This window comes from Chiloscyllium plagiosum, unplaced genomic scaffold (genome assembly GCF_037043375.1).
Source record: "Chiloscyllium plagiosum isolate Xiang-an unplaced genomic scaffold, Cpla_swu_hap1 HiC_scaffold_15, whole genome shotgun sequence".
Lineage (NCBI taxonomy): Eukaryota > Metazoa > Chordata > Chondrichthyes > Orectolobiformes > Hemiscylliidae > Chiloscyllium > Chiloscyllium plagiosum.
The window spans coordinates 19,647,431-19,672,942 of record NW_028270153.1 but is presented as its reverse complement, the minus strand read 5'-3'; the positions used below and the strand labels follow the sequence as shown (position 1 = coordinate 19,672,942).

General features: G+C 38.3%; 1 protein-coding gene across 11 annotated transcripts in view; it reads left to right on the top strand.

Annotated features, from left to right (window-relative positions):
• The window catches only part of LOC122560234 (nuclear receptor coactivator 3-like), a 264,759-nt gene that overhangs the window by 138,369 nt on the left and 100,878 nt on the right, over window positions 1-25,512 (top strand). Inside the window, exon 1 of one of the 11 annotated variants that reach the window (XM_043710709.2) lies at window positions 21,535-21,585. The exons of 8 other annotated variants lie outside the window; for them this stretch is intronic. The gene's annotated coding sequence lies outside the window, so the exon portion shown is untranslated. 2 more of the 11 variants (XM_087994785.1, XM_043710707.2) reach the window with 2 other exon arrangements.

Below are 25,512 nucleotides of genomic sequence, written 5' to 3'. Positions count from 1 at the left end.
ATTTAACAAAAGAAAAATACCAAGAAAAAAACCCAAAACTTAACTACTAATCTAACCTACAACTAACCAGAGTGTATAATTAAGTCTCTTACATTATTCAAATAAAATAAAACAAAAACCGACGGATAACACAGAAATTGGATAGTGAGATACATGCTCGGAATGTATTAACATCAAATCTAACAAAACCCCGTATTTGTGCAGGATTCCTCTCCCAAGGGGCCTCGGACCAGCCAGGTTCGCCATCTCAATTAAATAAAAGCCCTTGTTAGGGTGGCCAAAATATCAGTATTTATATAATTCAAGAAGGGCTGCCATATTTTATGGAATAATGCGGTCTTTTGGTGCACCTTATTTGTAAGGCAGTCAAGGGGAATACATTCCATAATTAATCTGTGCCAATTCAAAAGTCCAGGGGGGCCCTCAGCCACTCAGTTTACCAAAATACTTTTCCTTGCACAGAAAGAGAGAATAGAAAATAATCTCTTCCTGTGCATATCCAGGGAGGGTAGGTTCGAAAAGCCCAAAAAGAGAGATCCACTCTAATTTCCGTTCCTAAGATTTCTGTCAGAGCACTTGCTACTTTAGTCCAATATCTACGGATCTTATGACAGGTCCATAGGCAATGTACAAGAGTGCCCACCTCTATTTTATATTTGGGACACATTGGAGATGCTCCTGCCTTAAATTTTGCCAATCGATCTAGTGCTATATGGTCCCTATGAAGTATCTTCAGCTGAATGGCCTGAGTTCTGTTGCAGATGGTGATTCTTCTGGCGTTTTCCCAAATGTCATTCCATGTTTCTATAGAGATTTCTAGTCCCAAATCCTGATCCCATGTTTTAATCAGATTATATTACTGACCAAATACTGGGGTAATAAAAGTGCCTAAATATAAAAAGCCCACCAGGGACCACCGAAAGGGAAAATGGGATCCGTCCAATAAGTGGGATATATTAGCCAGGCCACCCATTGGCATAGCCTCCGATTTTGAGAAATTAATTTTATAGCCTGAAAATACACTAAATGTATTAATAACTTTGAAGGAATTTCTGAATGTTAGAGGTGAGATAGCTGAACGAGATTGAATGAAAAGGACAGGAAACCAAGAATGGACCAGTGTCAGATTTGTCCAGCTGGGACAGGACCATAATGCCAAGGTAGTTCACCAACTTGGGACAGAGCAAGGTTATAGGTGTTTGAAGGTGACAGCATTAATCTTCTAAGTGAATTTTTGTGAAGATGGTGTCCCTTTTTCAAGAAACCATATCCATATGTTAAACTTGCTATGCAGTTTATTTGTATAATAAAGTAAATGCTTTGACAATTTTTTTTTCTCGGGTAGAAGCCATTGCAGTAACAAACCCCAACTGTATGTTATTATTGTACTAATAAATCAAGGAGCAGGCAAACAGTATATTGCTTTGAAAGCTCTTTCCTTGATGTGGTATTGTAGTTTATTTTCTCATTTTTTAGGTAAAACCTACAGTAACCAGTTTTAAATAATTCACCATATAGCTTGTGATGAGGAAAAATCGTGTTCAGATAGTGAATGCAGTTTTTTTCCACAATGGGATTAAAGCAGACAATTCCAATTGACAAGACAGACACAGGTATAATGGATTGGTAGAATTTACAGCATCGATGTAAATCTGTGAGGTTGAAGATTACACACACTGATGTTCACTTGATACTCATACCTCATTTAGAAATCACAAACTGAACCTACTCTAATTTCCAAGATTAACCTCTGGTCGATGATACCTGTTCCCTGCCTTCAGAATAATTGTTGAGGCTTGAGAGAAGGGTGCAGTCATAAGATGCTATATACCAGTTTCCAAAATGAAAATAAATGGTTGACATAAATAATGTGTGACTTGCACTTAAATAGCACTTCATGACGTTCCATGCTTTACAACTGTTATGCTTTTGAAGTTTAGTCACTGTTGTATTGAAGGAATAGTTGATCTCATATGTTGTATCTATCCATTGTTTTAGTTATACTCATTACTCTGGAGTAATTGAAACTTTTTTGTTATAAGATTTAAGCAGGTATTACATGATAACATGTTTGGGAGCTCTTAGTTAATCCTACAATTTTTCTCTGGCTTGTCTGTTTTTTTGTGGCTGATTTGGGATGGTATAATGTATCATTGATTGAAATAGTAGCAGGAAGCAAAGGGTTTGATGTTTTCTGCTACACTCTCATGCCTCTGAGTCCTCCCTGTGACTCATTTGCTGTGAAATTGGTGAAAGACTAGTGTCTTGGCTGTGCCTACTCTACCTATGCACTGTTTATTCCATGACATTTGCAGGTTTCAGTCACACTTTTACTTGGTATCGAACTTTTGCATACTGAAAGCTGTAACTCATCACAAGTTAATAACAAAATACAAAACATTGAACAGTACAGCACAGGAACAGACCCTTCAGCCCACGATGTTGTGCCAAACATGACACCAAGTTAAAGTAATCGCTTCTGTCTGCATCTGGTCTATATCCCAGTTATGACACACCCAGAAACGCTCACCTCACTACGTGATCTGTTAAAGTATGAGTGACGAAGAACTCCCAAATTTCACTATTTAAAGAAAATAGTATCAATTTATTATTTAACTCCAAAAGTGAACATTAAGCATCAACTATTCACTACTCTAATCCCCCCTTTCTCTTAACTGCTTATTACCTGCCTCCAACTCTTCAACAATATACTGTTCCAATAAAACTCTTATTAAAATTACATTAACTTAATTTCAAAACAATACAGCTTTGATGTCTTTCTTCCTTTGGCTGAAGATCTCCCTAGGTCGCTGTCTTTGTTTTACTGCAAATATGTTTCATGTGAAAAGGTACCTTTTGACAGTGTTTCAATATCTTGGGTCTTTCTCGACGGCAGTTACTTGTCTTTCAAACGGCCTGCCTTTTTTTATACCCCAAACATCAGATCGTCTCATTGGTTCAATGTTTGCAAAATAATAAATTCAGACTCAGTTCGGTTTTAGTGTCCTGGGGCAAAACCTAAACTGGTTAAATTTGAATTGTTGTCAAAATAGCAACCAACTCGGGTATCTATTTCACAGTCAAATGTTACATATTTTCAATTTTCCAGTGCACTCTGAGATTGCTCTTGTAAGCTCTCCATGCAGAACAGCATTCTCTCTCTCTCTCTCTCTCTCAGGTACAGTACATGCATTCAACTTCATAACAATCCCTCCCTTCCTTGCTTATTCATGTGCTTATCTAAAAGCCCCTTAAGATATCAGTAAGTAGCAATGAAATTAGTTGAGCCATAAGTTCAAAAACTGTACAAATGCAAATTGGATAATCAACAGCTAGAATTATTTTTAAAACGTGAACTGAGCAAATTGCTGAAAAAAGTTTTCAAACTGTTTTGACTGTCATCTTAGTTTCAATGTTAAACTGAAAATAATACTGGAGATAAAATTTTAAGAAATCAACTGCAATGATCCAGTAATAGCATTTTTCTATGCTTGAATCAATATTTTTCTTTGACACCTGTGATTTGTGTTAAGCGAGCTTGTGTGTGCTGGAATCCTTAAAAAATGAAAGGGGTTTATTAGTGACTTTTTAAAAACTTCTGAAAATAGCTTCTAACTTGGTTTTCTTTAAATAATTACTTTGGAAATAATTTTGGGAATAAATCATATGCTTATTCATATTGGAAAAGTGTTCTAGTTTGTAGTCACTGAAAAAATACTGAGGAAAACATTTTCAGTATTTTAGTAGAACAGGCATAGATGAGGAATTAATGTATGAAAAGGGATTCTTTGGGAACTAAGGAAACCGCAAGATATTTGACTACAAGCCACAGGGTCCCATTATGGTTGGGAAATTAAGATAAAGTAAATGATTGAAATGGGAGTTGATTTGGATGTATAAAATAAAAGGAAGACCTATTAGAATAGAGGTAAGGAGAAGCTTCTTCAGCCAGAGAGTGTGAATCTATTGAATTCATTGCCACAGAAGGCTCAGAGGCCAGCTTATTGCGTATATTTAAAACTGAGATAGGTTCTTAAGTATCAAGGGGATTGAGGATTACTGGGAGAAAGTGGGACAATGGAATTGTGAAACGTATCAGCCATGATTGCATAATGGAGCAGACTCTGGACTGAATGGCCTAATTTTTGCTCCTATGTCTTATGGTCTTATCATATTTCATAGTTAAAAATGGATAATATTAAATGAAATAACTGAATAAAATTGAGAGCAATGGTCCCTGAGTCAAATTGACAGCGATCAATTTTACACCATGACCACATCTACAGGCCTTGGTGCATCTACCTGCCACATATCCATTGGCTGCTTCTGTAGGCTGTGGTGGAAGGACTTCTGATGAAATGTTGTGAGATGTTAGCATTATATTGTCACTGGCAAGCAACATCAGCTTTATGCCTCCAGTTTGCGACGGACAGTTACTGTTGCTACATCATAGTGCAGCTACATCACTTTCAAGTAGATGACTGACATGTAAGTCAGCACCACCTCTTTGATTTTCTTATCCTCGCAAGAGCAATAGAAGCTGTATATGGTTGTCCAGAAACTACAGTGTGACCATTGATGGCAACCATCAATTTCTTGCATATTTGCCTCACTTTGTGCTATGTCTTAAACATCACTAATTACATCTGTGCTGCTACTGGCAAATTGCTCTCTTTAGCCTACAGTGACAGAAGAGGAATGAAATCCAGAGAATGCTTGCTGTGAGCCTTTCAGCAAAGTGTGCAGTATAAGTGACCGATGTGTGTAAATGTGTATGGTTCTGAGAAAGGGAAGAAGTATTCAGACCAAATGGACGCTGGTCCTGAACTAACAAATGTGAGACCTGTGTCTTCCCCTTTTCCCTGCTTTGTTGTGTTATGTTAGTATGCCACCCTTTAAGGAACTGGAGCTTTTAGACACGAAAGTGTTTTGTTCAGGTCTGATGGAACAAGAAAATAAACAACTCTCAATTGAAAGAAAACGGATACAATGAGACACTTTGTAGATTAACCCAAATGTCAATAAAAGATTGCATGAGGCAGCTACTTTATAGTGAAATTATATATGAAATTGTGAAAAATGTAGCAAGACATTAGTTGAAGGCTGAATCATGAATGCATGTTATGCTGAGGGGTAAGATGACTATCGATGCTATAAAAAGAGTATAAGCTTGATTGAAGTCGGCTAGTGAATTGGAATAGATTGGGAAACAACTCTTGGTTGCATTTCCAACTGATAGTTGGAATTATTATAGAGGCTTGCTTTAGTTGATTCCAAAGTCTACCCTTCTGCAGCCGCTGCAGTTTAGGAAGTAGGAAGTCATGCAGTGCAATCTTTTAGGTGCTTAAGAGTGCAAACAGAGCAACTCTCATGCACCTGTGTGGAAGATTGACCACTTCACCAGGCATAAAATGGGCACTGATATTGCACTATTTTGTCACTGCCCACTAATTAATGTTATTTCTCCTTGTTGGATTTTTTCTTGCTGTATAGTTTATTCTCTCCCCGTCCTTCATGGTCTTTAAATTCTGTAAAATTCAGCAGAAACCTTTTAAAGATTGTAGTCTCCAGGTTTTCGCTCCTTCTGTCTGGCCACGCCACATTAAGAAAGGTCCTGCATAAAGCATAATCTTCACTTGAATCTCTATTGCTGCGTTTTTAATGAATTGACCTAATGGTATCCCATTAAGATAACCATTAAAACTATAATTTTTGCATCAGTACTTAAAATCCTGTAGTACCTTCCTAAATTTACAGCAATACATGTTAAAGTAATTCACACAATTAAATAATAATTTCATCATTACACTAAAATTATGTCACAAGCCAATTTGACAGACTACATGTACTTGCAATATCTTATAAACAACTGAGATGAATGATCAATCCGTATTAAGGTGGTATTGTTTAAGGAATAAGTGTTTGTTGTCACACTTAAAGAGGAAATAGGGTTATCACTTTGCCAACTACAAAGACAAGACATCAATGCCAAGAAGCATCATTTTCTTAATATTGCATTCAAATGTCAACCCAAAATATGTGCTGAAGTGTGACATGTGGCTGGAAATCACAAATCTCGGACAAGTAGTTACTGATAACAAGTTTACCAACTGAGCTAAGTAATAGTTGTGAATTAGCTATTCTCCACACTCTCTCGTGTTAATGTACTTATTGCCGGCTCATTTCAGAGCAAATGGGTATTTGAGATAACCCAACTTTACATATCATGCCGAATTTTTTTCAGTTTAGGTACAGCTGGAAAATGTTGCATTTTATGGCAGACAATCGAAGACTTCAGGGGAAACGTTCCTAAGCACTCTTGTGCCCATGAACCTTAACAATTGCCTTTGTGTCATGGTACGTGCTAATACTAATCATAGCTCAGACTCAATGTTGAGTTTCACTTCACGTTAATTGAATTGATTGTTTTTTTTGCCTCAGGCCAGAAATCAGAATTGGCTCCTGACTCAAACTTTCTTTCCAGTAGCTCACTCTGTTGACCTACTGCTCCAATCCAGTGACTGGTTCAGTAATTGCCCCTCATCTAAATACCAAGTTCCACATTCAGTAGAGAAATAACTTTTCATTATTTATGATATCATAATTTTCAACAGGTGTTTTGACCTTCATTTTAATTTAATGTCATCAAATATGACTCTATGACTCTAAAATTGAAATTCCCTGGGGTAATCCAATGAATTGTATTTTTACACCTTGTCAAATATCTTGACATCTTCCCAAAATCACGTGCCTGAACGACACACAGTAGTCTGTTCCCTTTATGATGTGTATATATTTAATGTTCTTTTTGTTTTAATACCCAATTTCCCTCTTTAAGAAAACAGAAATCAAAAATATTTTTCCTTTTTAAATAGCTGTTTAAATTTCTTTCTGATATTTTTATTAAAAAGCCTGTCTAAAATATATATAAGCCACTTTGTTCTTTTTCTGATGTTTCCTATTTCTTAAAACTGTGCCCTCTTTACTGTTGCTACATAAACACAATAAAATTATATTTTGCATTTATTTGTCCAGTCTATTAACGAGTCCTTGACTTCCTAAACTTGCTTTGTCATCTTTATAGTTAAATATTCTCCATGTTTTTGTATCATGTGCACATTTTGATATTATACACCCTGTACTAAAGGCCAAATCATTTATTTATTGTGTATCAGGAAGAGTAGTCAGCTCTTGGAGGACAATCCCACTTGCATTCTTTCTTCTTTGAAAACCATTCATTAACTAGACAGAGCATAGAACATAGAACATTACAGCACAGTACAGGCCTCGATGTTGCGCTGACCTGTGGGACCAATCTGAAGCCCATCTAACCTATACTATTCCATTTTCATCCATATGTCTATAGAATGACCATTTAAATGCACTTAAAGTTGATGAGTCTATTGTTGCAGACAGTGTGTTCCACGCCCCTACTACTTTGAGTAAAGAAACTACCTTTGACTTCTATATCTATTACCCCTCAATTTAAAGCTATATCCCCTCATGCTAGCCATCACAATCCAAGGAAAAAGGCTCTCACTGTCCAATCTATCTAATCCTATGATTATCTCTTATGTCTCAATTAAGTCACCTCTCAACCACCTTCTGTTTAACGAAAACAGCCTCAGCCTTTCCTCGTAAGACCTTCCCTCCATGCCAGGCAATATCCTAGTAAATCTCGTCGGAACCCTTTCCAAAGCTTCCATGTCCTTCCTATAATATGGTGACCAGAACTGTATGCAATATCCCAAATGTGGCTGCACCAGAGTTTTGTACAGCTGCAGCATGATCTCATGGTTCCGAAACTCAATCCCTGTACCAATAAAAGTTAATACACTTTATGCTTTCTTAACAACCCTATCAACCTGGGTGGCAACTTTCCAGGATATATGTACCTGGACACTGAGATCGCTCTGCTCATCTACACTATCAAGAATCTTACCATTGGCCCATTACTCTGCATTCCTGTTACTCCTTCCAAAATGAATCACCTCACACTTTTCCCCATTAAACTCCATTTGCCACCTCTCAGCCCATCTCTGCAGCTTATCTATGTCTCTGTGTAACCTACAACACCCTTTGTCACTATTCACAACTCTACCGACCCTAGTGTCATCCACAAATTCACTAACTCATCCTTTTCCACCCTCATCCAGATCATTTATAAAAATGACAAACAACAGTGGACGCAAAACAGATCCTTGCGGTACCCCATTAGTAACTGAACTCCAGGATGAATATTTCCCATCAACCACCACACTCCGTACTCTTTCAGCTAGCCGATTTCTGATCCAAACCGCTAAATCACCCTCAAACCCATGCCTGTGTATTTTGTGCAATAGCCTACAGTGGGAACCTTATCAAATGCCTTGCTGAAATCCGTACACATCGTATCAACTGCTTTACCCTCATCCACCTGTTTGGTCACCTCCTCAAGGAACTCTATAAAGTTTGGGAGGCATGACCTACCCTTCATAAAACCGTTTTGACTATCCCTAATCAACTGATTCCTTTCTAGATGATAATAAATCCTATCTCTTATAACCCGTTCCAACAATTTACTCACGAACGAAATAAGGCTCACTGGTCTATAATTACCAGGGTTGTCTCTACTCCCCTTTTTGAACAAGGGAACAACATTTGCTCTCCTCCAGTCTTCTGGCACTATTCCTGTAGACAATGACGACATAAAGATCAAAGGCAAAGACTTGGCAATCTCCTCCATGCCTTCCCAGCGAATCCCAGGATAAATCACATCCGACCCAGGGGACTTAATTATTTTCACACTTTCCAGAATTGCTAACACCTGCTGCTTATGCACTTCAATCTCATCTAGTCTAGTAGCCTGTACCCCCGTATTCTCCTTGACCATCTTGTTCTGGTGTGAATACTGACGAAAAGTATTCATTTAGCGCTTCTCCTCTCTCCTCTACTTGTTTCTTTTCTATCACATTTTGGAAACATGTAAATAACTTGAACTGTATTTCCTATACAGATACCAGTACACTTTTGATACTTTAAAGCATTCTTTTTAATTTTTAAGACACAATTTGTCTTTTGCCAAATAAGTATTTTATCTCATTATTAACCGGAAGATCAACATGAGCTTGCTTTAGCCAGGTAGTCTATAATTAGTTTATTTATTCCTTTCTCCCATTTTATACATGACAATCTTGATTATCTAAGGATGTTTGAAAGATTTGGTGGTAGAGATTCAAAATATTTCTACATTAATTTCCCTTGACATTTTTGTTGAACTGTTTTTATTCTGCCTTCACCTGTTCTGCATTTTTCCCATTTTTGGGCATTGTCTCTTCCTATTTTGCTTTTCAAATTATTTAGCCTAGTTCCCTTTTCATCCCTCTCTTAATTGACTGACTTTTTCCAGTTAGATACTTAAGTCTCTTACAGTTTTTATTTTTGCCTTTTTCATTTTTTACATCCGAACTTCCTTGTTATATTCATTGTTTTCTGGATGTTCTCTATAGTTTGTCTAGTTGTCTTGTTAATTTCCTGGAAGTAGATCCAGCACTGCTTCTTGCCTTGTCAGATTAAACTCCAAATGATCGCAAATAAATCAATATCACATTTTAAGATCCTCTGTGCCTTTTGTGTCATATACCACCCGTGCTGGTCTCCATACTCATGTTCTGTGTGTTTCTCCTTCCTTGCGTTTTTGTGACAATCACAGGAGAATACCCCCAACAGAAACAGTATCACAATGCTATTTTCTACACTAGACATCCAAGAATATATCTAATACTTGTGTTCTGATTCTATGTCCACTAATACATTATGGGTTGAAACTGCAGACATCTTCAGCTTGATGCTTTACAATAGTGAGAGGACTCCATTTTGTGGCTGAAATAAAATTCAAGTCCATGCCTTCAAGGTGAAATCTCCAACAGCATCAAGTCTGCACATGTTACATTTACATTTGGTTCTGTTGGTACTTGAGTTGTCTTTTGAGTAAGTATTACCTCTAATATTTCTTCTGTGTCACTTTGCACTTTGCAAGTTGGCAGTTCCACATAAACTGCTTGCTGAGGTGGACACAGCACCATTCTTGGCTCTTAAATACATAACTTTTCTCCTCTCACCTTAAAATTATATAGTTTAGTTTTGAACTCCTCAACCCTTTAGAAAAGACCGTTGCTACTCACCTTATCTATGACCCTCAAGGTTTAATAAACCTCTCGGAGGTCACTCCTCAACCTCCTATGCTTATAACTCAAACCCTCCAGTCCCGGCAACATCTTTGTAAATCTTTTCTGCTCGGGTTCTGGGTAATCCAAGATGGAGGACAGGAAAAATGTCTGGCTGTAAGAGCTGCTCCTTTTTCTGAGGTATTTTAGGTGCTGGAGGTGATTTCCTCGAATTCCAGGAGCAGCAATTACAGTTTTATATGCTGTTGCATCGTTTTGGAACTTTGGGGGAAAAAAAGTCAAAACAACAGCAGTTTTAAAAGGGAGAAGAGCAGACAAAGGAAGCACATGGTGAGGGCAATGCAAGAAAGAGAGAGAGAACCTGCACAGTTACCACCTTTGCTGTTTGAATTCGCGTATCGCTGGACATCGGAGTACATCTGGGAAAATTAACAAACCGTGAAATTCACAACTAATCTTGGAGGAACTATTGGGTGAAGTTCACAACACAGAATCAGATAAGTTCATTGTTGTTTTAAGTCTGTCCAAGAGAAAGGCTGCAGTAGTGAGTATAGTGGATTCTTTCTTGATTATATGTTTTTGGAAATAAGTCTCTTGATTAAACTTAAAATATAAGCCATAGCTATTAATTTAACTTAGGCCAGTGTTTGTAGAGGAATAAGATGGTGTTATTTTCTGGGTCTGTAGATTGTGAAGGAGCAAAAATGGCCTTTGCAGTGACATGTACTTCTTGTCAGATGTGGGAGTTTAAAAAGAGTTTAAGGGTTACTGCGGATTATATCTGCCATAAATGCTGTTGGATGCGAATCTTATCAGATCAAGTGGATCGGTTAGAGAGACAGAAGCGATGAGGAATTTGCAACAGCAACAGTATGTGATGGATGGCAGTTATAGGAAGGGGGGAAAGTCTCAGATACAGTCACAGATGGGTTAACTCCAGGAAGGGTGAGAGAGGTCGGCACCTAGGGTAGGAGTCTTTTGTGGATATACCCATTTCAAACAGGTATGCTGTTTTGGAAAATGTAGGGGCTGATGGATTCTCAGGGGAACGTAGCATGAACAGCCAAGTTTCTGGTATTGAGACTGGCTCTAATGCAACGAGGGGTAGGTCGGCTTCCAAGAGATAATTGTATTCGGGAATTCTGTAGTCAGAGGTACAGACAAACATTTCTGTGGCCAGCAGAGGAAAAGCAGAATGGTGTGTGGTTTCCCTGATGAGCTGAAAAATGTGTTGCTGGAAAAGCGCAGCAGGTCAGGCAGCATCCAAGGAGCAGGAGAATCAACGTTTCGGGCATAAGCCCATTAGAGGGCATAGGTTTAGGGTGAGAGGGGAAAGATATAAAAGAGATGTAAGGGGCAACTTTTTCACACAGAGGGCAGTACGTGTATGGAATGAGCTGCCAGAGGATGTGGTGGAGGCTAGTACAATTGCAACATTTAAGAGGCATTTGGATGGGTATATGAATAGGAAGGGTTTGGAGGGATATGGGCCGGGTGCTGGCAGGTGGGACAAGATTGGGTTGGGATATCTGGTCGGCATGGATGGGTTGGACCGAAGGGTCTGTTTTCATGCTTTACATCTCTATGACCCTCTCCAATTTAATAATCTCTTTCCAAAGCAGGCGGCCAAAACTGTGCATAGTACTCAAGATGTGGCCTCACCAACGCCCTGTACTACTGCAACTTAACATCCCATCTCCTATTCTGAATGGTCTGAACAACAAAGGCAAGCGTGCCAAGTGCCTTCTTTACCACTCTGTCTACCTGTGATGCAACTTTCAATGAACTATGCACCTGAACACGGGCGGCACGGTGGCACAGTGGTTAGCACTGCTGCCTCACGGCGCCAGAGACCCGGGTTCAATTCCCGCCTCAGGCGACTGACTGTGTGGAGTTTGCACATTCTCCCCGTGTCTGCGTGGGTTTCCTCCGGGTGCTCCGGTTTCCTCCCACAGTCCAAAGATGTGCAGGGTCAGGTGAATTGGCCATGCTAAATTGTCCGTAGTGTTAGGTAAGGGGTAAATGTAGGGGTATGGGTGGGTTTCGCTTCGGCGGGTCGGTGTGGACTTGTTGGGCCGAAGGGCCTGTTTCCACACTGTAATCTAATCTAAAAACACTTGGGTATTTCTGTTCTACAATACTCCACAGGGCCCTACCATTAACTGTGTAAATCTTGCCCTTATTTGTTTTACCAAAGTGCAACACCTCCCTTTTATACTCCATCTGCCACTCATTGGCCCATTGGCCCACTTGATCAAAATCCCTTTGTAATCTTAGATAACCTTCTTCACTGTCTACAATACCACCAATTTTGGTGTTACTAGCAAACCTACTAACCATACCAATGTTTTTTCCCTCACTGGTATTCTCTTTTCCTTCAGATTTCAACTCCTTTTATGTACTAAGATAAGTTGAAAAGAAAATTACCGATTGTATTGCTGGTAAGCTTATTGCTGTGCAGCGCAGTGTGGCAAACCACGTTGAAAATAGGTTTGAAGAAAACCTCTTTGTTTCTTGGAACTTAATTTTGAGAGTATTCCATTTCAGTCAGTTAACCATTACCTATTGATGTGTAAGATTTGAAAGCATTTTTCAAAGTTCAGTGTTCCAATGCTTAAAATCTATTTTTAAATAAGTTTGCATTTATGTTAAAAATGTAATTCTATCAAAGCCAGCTGTAGTTAGTTAGACTGAAGTAAGAGCAAATATGAAAGTTGATATGACAAGTGGCACATTTTCCAGAATACGGTAAGCCTGAAACTTGTGTGTCAAATCTGCAATTGCTGGTGAAATACTCTCAAGTACTTTAACTTATTTTTTATTCCGGGGAGCTTCCTGACTAGCATGTTTAGAAATCCATTGCGTTGCTCGAAAGTTTCAAAACTAATCTGCTGAGAGGTTCACATGGAAGGCTGACATGCCATGATCTAATTGAATGACTGAAGAAGTTCAAGAGATTCAACTGTATATTGCTGTTCTCGTGGGTCTTGTAACCAGATATGGACTGCCCACTGCCTCCCTGCAGGAATAAATCTCACTTTCCAATGTCTGAAGTAAAGGCTTAAGGAATTGTATGTCTGGACAGCTAAGTCATCATCCTTTAGTTTCATGGTTTATGATATTTTAAAGACAAAACTTTTAAGACTGTGTAACTTTTTTAAGTTGGGAATTAAATTATTGAGTGTAAAATAAATGCAAGCATTTGGTTGTGAAACCGATGACCAATCTTGAAGTGAATGCAATTTCAAATAATAGACCTGGGATATTTACAGTTAGGTGTTCATTTAGTAAGGTCAACATTCAAAGGAAGAAATCTAAAGAATATATGACCCATTGTTGTGCTTTAGGTAGAGAAGGAGGGCTTCATTTATTTCAGCAAGGGATTTCGATTATTCATGTAATTCCCAGATCAAACAAGATAAGAACATCTTACAAATAAGGGAGTTCATTGATGGAACCATGGAATTTGGACAAAGGACCATTATTTTGTTTAGAGATATAATATGGGTCATATAAACAAAGGGGTTGCTTTGAAAATGAAAGATATTTACTTATGTTTAGAACGTCTCAAGAATCCCACATGCTACAGAGATGGGCTGTGGGATTATGGAGGAGACTTTTGTTCATTTGTTTGCATGTATCTTTCTTCTCGCAAGTACAGGTAGTCAGCACTGAGTAACAGAATTCATGAGGAAAAAAGCTTTGAAGCTAGAGAAAGAAATCTACAGTCACCCAGAAAGCAAAGCAAGCAGTTAGTTTGGATCTGTAGGGTTCTGGTTTGCAGTCAGTTATCTTCTAATCTTTAAGCAGTTCGAATTGCTCCCAGATCCGAATATAGACTCTGGGCTTGTTTAAGGAATGTGAAATATTTCAGGACAAAAGAATCTGTGTTTTTTGAAATACAAAAGTTAATTTTAATACAAGAAAATAGGCAATGCAATAAATCAAAGAAATTGACAATCAATTATATAGAACTGTAGTACTTTAAAAACACTAACTAGATGAACACGATTAGAACAATATCCAACTGACACACTGACAAAAACACCAGCGCTAATTTCAGACTCTTTAATCCGAATTCCTACTTTTCTGGTACCAATGCACTGTCACCATCCACTGTCCCCTCCCTGCTAGCTAGGTCAGAATTTTGGGGTTTTGGGAATTTAAGCTCACCACTGAGATACACTGGGAGGTGAGAGCTGCAAATGCTGTTCTGGTGCTAGAAAAACACAGCAGGTCAGACAGCATCCGAGGAGCAGGTTGAGTTGATGTTTCAGGCATAAGCTCTTTATCAGGAATCACTAATAAACACACCTTTGAAGTGCACCTGGCTATTTCTATGGTCTGCATAAGTTTTTCAGTTTGGGTTGAGTCCACTGATGTGGTGAGGTGTGTATTGGATCTACCTAGTAAGTACGTGGTTTTCTTTACTTTCTGCTGGTTTTGTGGGGTGGGAGTTTTACCTCCAGTTGTATCTGAGGACTTGTGGTGTTGGTTGATTTGGTTGAGTCGGTCTTTAGTTCTGCTGGTCGTGGCTGGTTGCTGGGGTTCTTGCCGTTGGTTATCTTGATTTAGAACAGACTGTGTCTTGGAGCTCTTGATTGGATGGTGCTTGTTGGCTTCCCCCCCAACAATGTCTTTTATTTGGAAGTTGATCAAGGTTGAATGTCCATTATCTGTGTAGGCCCCATACTGTCTGCGTTGTGTAGCCCGAGGTGCGAAAGTTGTCTTGGGCTGGGCCAGTTGGTCTTGGTAGATTTATTCTTTTAGAGCAGAGGTATAAATTGGGATTTCAAGCTGAACAATAATCACAGATAGCAATCTCCATTCTCTGGTTAGCTGATTGTGTTGTGTATTCCCACAGAACTTGGTCCAGGTACCCCCTTTTTAACAAAAAGTTTTGAAGAGTACAGGATTTTATCCATTGCTTTAGATATTGGAGATTTTTGCTCGATCCTACAAATCAGTTAGAAAATAAATGAAAATATCTGGCGCTGAGAGGTAGCTGTGGGCCAGGAAAATAAAGCCCTTACACACCAGGGATATTTCTAACTTTCTCTTTTGCCAGTACCATGGCTTGAGCTGAAAAGTTCCAGACCTATCAAGGGAAAATTTAGAATTGACCACAACGCAGTAGACAACCTTCAAGAACCTGTTAGGTAACCATAGAATTCCAGGGGGCAAGACATAATGGATCGGGGAATGCTCGTTAGAGAGGTTTAGTCTAAAGAATTTGAGATTGTGTTGTGCTTTTTGGTAAGATACGAATGGTTATCTGAGAGAGTGCCTGGTTGGTCTATTTAATAGAAAGTTCATTTTTGATTTCAAATATGAAATCTTGTGGTATTCTTTCTTTCTTTCAATCAATCAATCACTGGCTAGTTTGATTTCTCTTTTAAACATTAACAGCCTCTGTGGTGATTTGTAACCCACTAGAAATCATCAGAAGCTAATGGAGAAGTATACAACACCCTGGATCAATCATTGTATTACTAAAACTGTAATAATTTGTTTATTCTGTTTCAGTCTTCATTGTTTGTCATCTCTCGGACAGTTCAATTGCATGCAGTCCATTTTATTCCAGTGATGGGTATGGACAGGCATGAACGTGGCATTCCCACAACATAACTGAATTCAATGCCACTGAAGAATATTGAAATTAATTGGCTAGCCAATATGAATTAATACGTGGGTCAGAAAGTCCCCCCTTAGTATTTGCTAGTTTCAGACCTGAACTCCAAATCTCAGACTGCAACAAAAATATAATCCGTTCCAGTTGAGGTGCTCAAAAGGCCAATTGAAGGGCCAATGAGGAAATAAATGTTCTTGAGCAGTGGCTGACTCTAAATTGTTTGTCTTTCCAGGGATAAAGTAATATAATTTTAAATTAAATGATCTGTTTGGTTTACATGTTTCCTGGTGTTATGATATTGCCTACAAAGGCATTCATTGAGCAAAGATGAAGTTTGCAGGGTGAGAGTTTCAATCTGGCTTCCAAGACAAAAGCATACTTGGTAATGACTTGTTCTTGAGTTGGATTGATAATGAGAATGTGAAAGCTTACAAAATCACTTAAAATTTATTGCTTCTGTGACAACTACATTCATCAGATTGGCAACTTAGAATAATGGGAATTAATGTTACTGCATTCGTAGTATTTACATTATTGGGTGTGCACTCCAAGTATTTCTCTTGGAGTGGGAATACTACCTTTTCAGGTGGCCTTATTCAAATTATGCAATTACTGTGCAAATTATTTTAATTTATAAGTACATTACTCTTCATTTACAAATAAGTTGGTAAAACATAAGAATGCATTAGTAAATAATAGGATAACGTTGGGAATAATGAGAAATGCATTAAAGGGTAGATTAGATCACATGTAAGATCTACAGCAGTGCAGTGGAACTGCCTACCAGAAATGAAGGTAACTTCCCAGACGTACAAAGGAAGTAGTGGTTCTAATAACAGTTGAGAGTCTGTCATTTTCTGTATTTTTGCTTCCTTTTGATGCTTCTTCTTATTTAGTATTTTTTGCCTCAACTGATCAGAACACTTGATAATTCTTTCACAGCAATAACGACCTGTAACATTTAAAAGTTAATTCAAAGAAATCCAAAAGGTTATTTTTTGATCAAACTTGAGGTGCTTCATTGCTTGTGATTTTTGAATGAGTTGCATATTTAAAGTAAATCATGATTATTTTAACAATATCAGGATCAATTTGAAAAGACCCCACGTTATATGGTCATTTCTTCACCTTCCAATGAATGTCATTGTGTTTTTACCTCAAACTCAGCACTATTTCTTACTGCAGATAGGAAATGTTATCAAATCGTACCATTGCAGTAATTGGAGCTCAAGATATTTTAAAAGCAATTTTTACAAACTAACCTGATAAAGCTCTAATTTGTTTTGGTGTTGGTTGGTGAAAGGATAAAAGTTGATTTTATCTTGAAATTGATACAAAGAAACTCTAAATACAAAAAGTGAATGTTGAAAGTACACATTCATGCACACGCAGTATCAATAATATCAAGACATATGTTGAGTAACTTTGTTAAGTGCAGCTGTTTTTAATATTCTGTGCAATTAATCTATCTTAATGTAACATTCCACTTTAGCATCAACTGTTGCATGTTTCTGTCTGACTTCGGGGGGAAAACCCAGTTCTACATGTTGGTGATGTGTATCTTGAAGTGTTAATTTTATTTAATTTAACAATTAACATTTGCTGGCTATAGTCATAGAGATGTACAGCACAGAAACAGATCCTTCGGTCCAACTTATCCATGCCAACCAGATATTCTAAGTTAATCTTGTCCCATTTGCCTGCACTTGATCCATATCCCTCCAAACCTTTCTTATTCGTATACGCAACCAGATGCCTTTTAAATGTTGTAATTGTACCAGCCTCCACCACTTCCTCTGGCAGCTCATTCCATGTACGCACCACCTTCTACATGAAAACGTTACCCCTTAGGTCCCTTTTAAATCTTTCCCCTCTCACCCTAAACCTATGCCCTCTAGTTCTAGACTCGCCCACCCCAGGGAAATGACATTGTCTATTTAACCTATTCATGCCCCTCATGATTTTATAAATCTCTGTGAGGTCACGCCTCAGCCTCTGACGCTGCAGGTAAAAAAGCCCCAGACTATTCAGCCTCTTCCTCTCACTCAGACCCTGCAACCCTGGCAATATCCTTGTAAATCTTTTTTGAACCCTTTCAAGTTTCACAACATCCTTCAAATAATATTTTACTGAGTAATGGCTTGTTATTATTTTATAATCATGGAAACTGCCATTGATGTAGTATGTAATTTGAGCGAATGACTGTAGTGTTGCTTTTTGTGCCTCGTTGGGTCTTAGTTGTTCACTGAAGGTATGCTTACATTCAAGTTTTTTCTGAATTTGCTCAAATATTTGGATTACAATTTGTTCCTCTGACTGACTTTGTTTTCTGCATGATAGTGATGCCATCATGCTGAAGTGTTTGCAACTTAATGAATGGTCAATAACATTCTGAATACTGAACAGATAAAAAAAAATCAAACCCGCTTGGTTCATTTGACAGGATAAGCAGCTGAATACATTGGATACGACAAACGCCAGGTCAAGCCTTGTCAACATTGCCGTTGTGATGCTATGCACTCAAACTAGTGCAGTTGGTAGTTGAGCTATCTCAGTACACAAATTTATCAGTTTCCCTTAAAACATTGACAAATTAATAGAAGGAATGATCACCAATACCATGGAGTAACAGCAACTAGCAAATATCTGTGTATTTGGGTGGCACATTGGCTCAGTAGTTAGCACTGCTGCCTCACAGCGCCAGGGACCCAGGTTCGATTTCAATCTCAGGCGACTGTGTGGAGTTTGCCCATTCTCTGTGTCTGCGTGGGTTTCTTCCGGGTGCTCCAGTTTTCTCCCGCAGTCCAAAGATGTGCAGGTTAGATGAATTAGATGAATTGGCCATGCTAAACTACGCATAGTCTTCAGGGATGTGCAGGGTAGGTGCATTAGTTAGGGGATATTTAGAATAATCAGTGTAGGGGAATGGGTCTGGGTGGGATACTGTTCGGAGGGTCAGTGTGGACTTGTTGGGCCAAATGGCCTGTTTCCATACTCTGGGGATTCTAATTAAAAGCATAAATATCGTAAATGCTGGAGATTGGAAATACTGAGTAGATCAGAAGAGAAACTGAGTTCATGTTTCAAGTCAGCAAAACACTTAATGTTTTTGATTAAATGTTATCAATCTGAAACAATAACCAAGTTTAATGCTTTCCACACTCCCAAAGAAAACTTGATGGCAGGATAATGCTGATTGGAGACACTGTTGACTTGTCAACTATTCCACCCCCTCTTTCTCTCCCCACACCCCATCTTTCTTGAGTTCAAGGTGGAAAAGGTGGAGGCTAGCTTTCCATCCCAGAGGGCAACTGAGGCTTTCAAGTGGGGGAACTAGGGGGAGCTCAGCAAAACTAACTATCTGGTCTATAGTCACTTCAAGGACAGTGGTGAAGCTATGTTGCATGGAATTAAAATTGACACTAAAGACGCTAACTGTAGTAGACTCATTGCTTTACTGGGCAACAGTAAAATCAGTTCCTTTATCAATTAACCTCTACCTCTACCTTATGTAATAGATTATGTTTATTAATCATGCCTTGTCTTCCACCTCCTTGTAGAATTCAGCTGATTAGGAAGCATAGGCCTGCATTAAAGTAACTTAAGTGCAAGGAAATATCCCTCCAACAAGAGAAGGCCCAGTTATCTGAATTGACCTCCTTCCATAAAATTCTTGAGCCTGCCATTGATCATCCACAATCCAGGGTCAATACAGTTGCACACATTGTCTGATCAAAGGCTCTTCAATATTATGAATATGTCCACTGAGATCTAAGTGGGCAATGTGACCAAGCACCCAAGAATTGCATGTATGAGTACATTCATAACCAAATTCTAAACTAGACATCATCTGGGACTGATTACAGGGTTGATTGCCAGGTTTGCACATAACTGTGAATCCTATTCCTTAGGGCATTGTAGTTGCAAAGTGCATTGGCTGTAAGATGCACCGTAAAACTGATTAAGGTTACTTCCAACAGCAACTCTTGCCCCAGTGATCTCTTAGCAGCTTTTGTGTCTCTTAATGATATGTTATTGGGACACCATTACCTTCAACGTTCCCTCCTAGTTGGTTACCTCATTGAGTTGGAAGGAGATTGCTGTTCATTCCTCATTGCTGGGTCAATAATTTGACACCATCACCTCCAGGGCTGTAGCACTTAAAGAAACCAGGGGTATAACAATGTAAGGTAGCCTTGCCAGCATTGTTGAGGCTTGAGCATAAATTGAAAAGTAATTTTGAAATAACTCAGGATGTGGAGGAAAAAAATATTAGTAGCTTGATAAAGACCAAACAGCATGTTTACATATTGATTCACTTTCTGTGCACCTTTATTTAATGAAAAATATGTTGGGAATGGGATAGGGAGCAGATTAGATTAATACAGTCACAAATAAGATGATCCCAGAAGAATTACCTTGAGATAAAATGCCTACTTTAGATAGGCGCTATTGTTGATCAGGAATCAGTCCTTCAACTTTGATCTAACTGCTGAAGTTAGAACTCTTCAATACTGTTTTTACTTGTAATGAATTCTGTTACATTTTGTGACATTATATATATATGGGAATTAGCTCAGTTGGCTGGAAGGCTGGTTTGCTATGCATAGTGATGCCAACAGCATGAATTTAATTTCTATACCAGCTGAGATAGGAGAGGGGGCAAAAAGAGACACTGAGTAACAGTGTGAGAAACAGCTTCTGTGTTTCTTACTCAGTGTATGTGTCAAAAATGTGGTGTGGTTTCAGTTTGGCACCCACTCAGCTTGAGCATCACAGGGGTACGGGAGCATAATGGTTCTGTTCCTGGACTAGTAATCCAGAGGCCTGCACTCTTGATCTTTGCACTTCTGGAATTTAAATTCAATTAAATAAATCTGAAATAGTTAAACATTAATGGTACTCATTAACCTATGGGACTGTCATAAAATTCAGTCCAGTTCTTCGGCAACATTTAGGGCAGGAAATCTGCCATCACCACCTGATGACTCCACTTATGATTCCAAACCAATATTTATTCTTAATTGACATCTACGATGGCCTAGTAAGTCATTCATTTTTCCAGAAGGTCGCTTAGTGCCTTCTCAGACAATTGGTGATGGACAGTAAATGCAGGCATTACGATGCCCACATGCAATGAGTGCAAATACATGTTAGGATTGAAATGAGCCTACTTTTATGGCTCTGAAAGGGGAGATAATACTAAATTCACTTATTACTGAGTATGACTTTAGAAATTAAAAATCGCGGAACAGTGGCTCAATGGTTAGTATTGCTGCCATACAGCACGCGGTTCATGGTAAATTACCCCCCTAGTGTCCAAGGATATGCAGGCTAGATGGGTTAACCACAGTAAAAGTGGGATGACGGCGTTAGGATGGGGGCTTGGGCATAAGTGGGATGCTGTTCGGAGGGTTGTTGCAGACTTGATGGGCTGAATAGCCTTTTTCTGCACCATAGGGATTCTATGATTCTAAGTCACATATTCGCAATGACTTATCCAGTAATATAGTAAAGACTGAGAACCAGACTGCAACATTGTGTAGATCTTTCAAAAGTCCATGATATTAATCTGCATTTTAAAAAAAACACCCCAAACTGTAACTAATTTTAATGTTATGGTGGGTTGGGGGAGGGGAGAGGGAGGTGGTTGTACTGGTGGGGAGGAAGGGGAGGGACATGAGTACTTGATTTCAGTGCATTGTTATTCATAACAGCCCTTCAGGAACCATTTGAATATGTTGTACTGCAACTGTCATTTGCATCTAACGAGATTGCTATTTACTGGTAAGTCATGCTAAAGTGAGAATGAGACATTCAGCTTTTTATTAAGATTCAGAAGTCTTGTCTTTTAAAAACGTAGCATCTGTTTAATTTATGTGTACTTTAAACCAAAAGCTCCGAACCACCACATTACTGTCTCCCACAGAAAGCAATAGTTACATAGTCCTCTAAAAATAGTAGATGCAGAATAGTAGAAGTGGGAAATTTGTCTAGATTTTTTTTCCATAATAGGTGGGTTAGGGGAGGGAGGGTAGGGTGTGATTTCTGATAATTCTATGTGCAAGCAATGATTTTATAAATAGTAAGAGATGGTGCAGTCTGCAGTTACTCCAGATTCTTTCAAATACCAGGTTTCCAGACTTGTATTTAACCACCTTCAATGTACACATTATAAATTTGTTTTTTTTAAACAGAATTATGTTTAGATCTTTTAGATTCTATAATTAAAATGAAACATTAAAAATAATGCAATCAGAGCAGCATTCTTTGGGAGCACTGTGCATGCTGGAAATCTGCTTGATACATTCTTTTCGAGGAGGAGGTTGGGAATTTTTCAGCAGTCATTACGATCAGTGCAATAATTCTGGCAATACAGGAAGGCGAATGCATTGGCTGCTGACTGGGCAAAGATCACGTGAACTAAGTGAAACAAGCTGATGAGTTTTGTTGATTTGTTTCCTGTTTTCTGTTTTCCCCAGTAGCAAGCTGATTACTCTGAATTTTGAAAGGTCTTTAACTTAACTTTGGTATGTAGTACTTTGCCTAATGTTCACTCAGATAAAGGTAGAAAAAGAATTTTTTTTTAAATGGATGATTACTTTTAGCTAACTGGGTTGTAGTTAGGTGTTTATCAGAATGCCACCAACATCTTGGCAATTTGCCTACTTTCAGCGTTCTCATTGGTTAAAGGTAAGCATCAGGTTTTTTTGTGTAATATCTTCTCACTGTTTATGCTGACTTCCTCTGCATAAAAAGCATATTACTGGAAGTGCTGTGATAGTGACTGCTTCTCGGGTGTGTGGGTGCAATTATTTCAATTTTGCTTGCCAAGGATTATTTTTAGACATTCTCAAAATTAAAAGTTTTTTGTTTGAAGCAGTGTTGGTATCTGTATTCATTCTGAAATAAATGTGTACATTTGCGACAAAGGTACATGAGATTATGAAAGGACATACCTGTAATTTTTCAGCAGTGGCACGGTAATGCATATTTTTCCATATGACTAGTAACTCAGACCCATCTGTTGACCTTTTATTGCACGTACAGTTGTCTTAAGTTTAATTTTTTGTTAATACCACGTTCAGCAATATTTTTGTATCTATTGATAACTGTATCTGTTAATTCAATGTTTTCATTTAATTGATCAGCAACAAAGTTTGATTAGATGAGAAAATAATATCAAATCATGAGATGTAGAAAGAAGATGCATGAGTCTATGTGTAGCCTGAATAATGTTGTGGTACATGAAAGACCCTTTCTTGTTCTTATCTTCTTATCAATATAATTAGATTACTTACACTGTGGAAACAGGCCCTTCGGCCCAACAAGTCCACACCGATCCGCCGAAGCGCAACCCACCCAGACCCATTCCCCTACATTTACCCCTGCACCTAACACTACAGGCAATTTAGCATGGCCAATTCACGTGACCTGCACATTTTTGGACTATGGGAGGAAACCGGAGTACCCGGAGGAAACCCACGCAGACACGGGGAGAATGTGCAAACTCCACACAGTCAGTCGCCTGAGGCGGGAATTGAACCCGGGTCTCTGGTGCTGTGAGGCAACAGTGCTAACCACTGTGCCACCGTGCCGCCCATAATGTTTTGCTTTTGACCAGAATTTTTTTATAATTTGAGTGTATATTAGTATATTCAATTCTGCTTTCAACAGAGCTCTGAGTGTATGGAAGATGTTACAAAATGGAGTTGGGAGGTTTCACTGCTGTTAACTACCACCTTTTAAAAAGGGTGTACAACTGCAAGTCTAACCTCAGTATAAGAACTGAGAAGCACTTTATTTTATAAAAGGAAAAGCTTGGATAAAATGGCTAGAATTGTAGTGATTTTAAAGCAACAATTTTGCTGATCATATCTTGCTCCTCCATTTTTTTCAAATCACGAATTGGAGCTAGTATAAATTGCAGTTTGCACTTGATTATCTGGGTTATAAGGTAGTAGTAACTATGGATTGTTGTGGTATCACAGCAACGAAAATATTTCCCCTCTCTCTTGCCCTTCCTGCTTCATGACCTGATTCTACCTGGATTTATTCTGAATAAAATCTGCTACACTTCCTCCTCTAGTTAACTAGTAATCTGCCACTACCTTTGGAAGGTTAACACACTGAGCTGCTTTATAGTACTGCAAATGTTTCATAGCATAAAAATGTGAGAACTTCCTGGATTTACTTGACAATCCGGGTGCAGGCCACTCTGAGATGGATCCACAAATGATGCACAAGAGTGACTTCATGGTCTTCATTGACCTCCAATTAGCAACTTAGTATAGCAACAAAAAATGAGGGCAGAAGGATAATTTTAGGACATAGGAGCAAGTTTTGATTTGACAAGTTCAAACTACCTGCTTCATATTATTACTGAGGATTAAAATTACAGTACTCATGTTGAGTAAAGAATTGCGAGATGGACCACCATCCTTCTGTTATGCGTATTTCCCCAATTTCTAAAGTTTTAAAATTGTTGTATAGTTATTTTTTAAAATATTTAAAATAACTCAGTCTTCATGTGATGACAACACCTCCTACAGGATTTAACAAATGTGTAGTGAGCTATATAGTTCATATTTGGCTAAAAAAAAATAATGGGAACATATTGGTCTTTCATGATTTGTATGACCTATTGCAATTTATGATCTTTCTTGGGCTGGGCATCCATAACTTTTGCAGTAGATCAGTTCAGACATCAACATATTTGAGAATTTTAACAAGAAATCTGATGATACACTACTACATCACATTTTCTGCCTCAGGTTACTTCATTGCCATTTCTAGTTGTCAGAACATGGTTCTGCAATGAGGAAGAAAAGCAACTACACTGCAACATTATTTCTCACTGTCCTATTAGTTTTACCACTCCCTGCTGTTCATTTCTTTATCAGTTAAAGCAGATGCTTCCTCAACTTGTTGTAGAAAGCACACAGTGTGCATATGCAGGTGCATTTGTGTATAAGGGTGTTTATAATATGATAGTATGATAGATAACTTTGAATGAATATTATTCCATAGCAAATAAGAAGTTATCTTTAGATTCATTGTGAGCACCATAATGGATATCAATCTTTCGATACTAGAGATATCACACACATTTAAAATCTGCGTTTAAATCTCCAAAGCTTTCTGGAGTGGGCTTCTCCTCTTTAATTTCTGATCCTGAGGCAATCATAACACCAAGTTGATAAAATTCCAGGAATCTTTCACAAGCACTGAATAACCACCTCTCAGGCTGTAGCAGTTGAATTTCACCAAGGTGGTATTTCAGGCAAAGTAGTTAAACCATTGTGCACACAAGTTGTTGGAAGGAATAAAGCACTGGAATAACAGTGATGGAATATTTTCACAAAGGTCTGACATAGAGTGATAGTGCATACACAAGTCTTAGTTTATATGATTTGCGCAAAATATCTGCTTAATATAAAGCCTGTCAGGCATATTAGTTGTCTTGAACCAGTATTTTTAGCCTTGTTTTGAGTCATCTCATTCAAAGTTTTAAGAATATGTAGTGTCTAATTTACATATCTCGAGTATCTGGAGCCTTATTGGGCAAGTCATCTGCTATGCTTTGACATGGGAGACCTAAATTATTTTAGTGTTGAGTCTTCAAATACACTGGCATTCAGGGTGAGCTGTTGGCACAGTATGCAGTTAATCCACTGGGCTGCTCAAATTAATAGCAGTGCTACAGCACTTCAT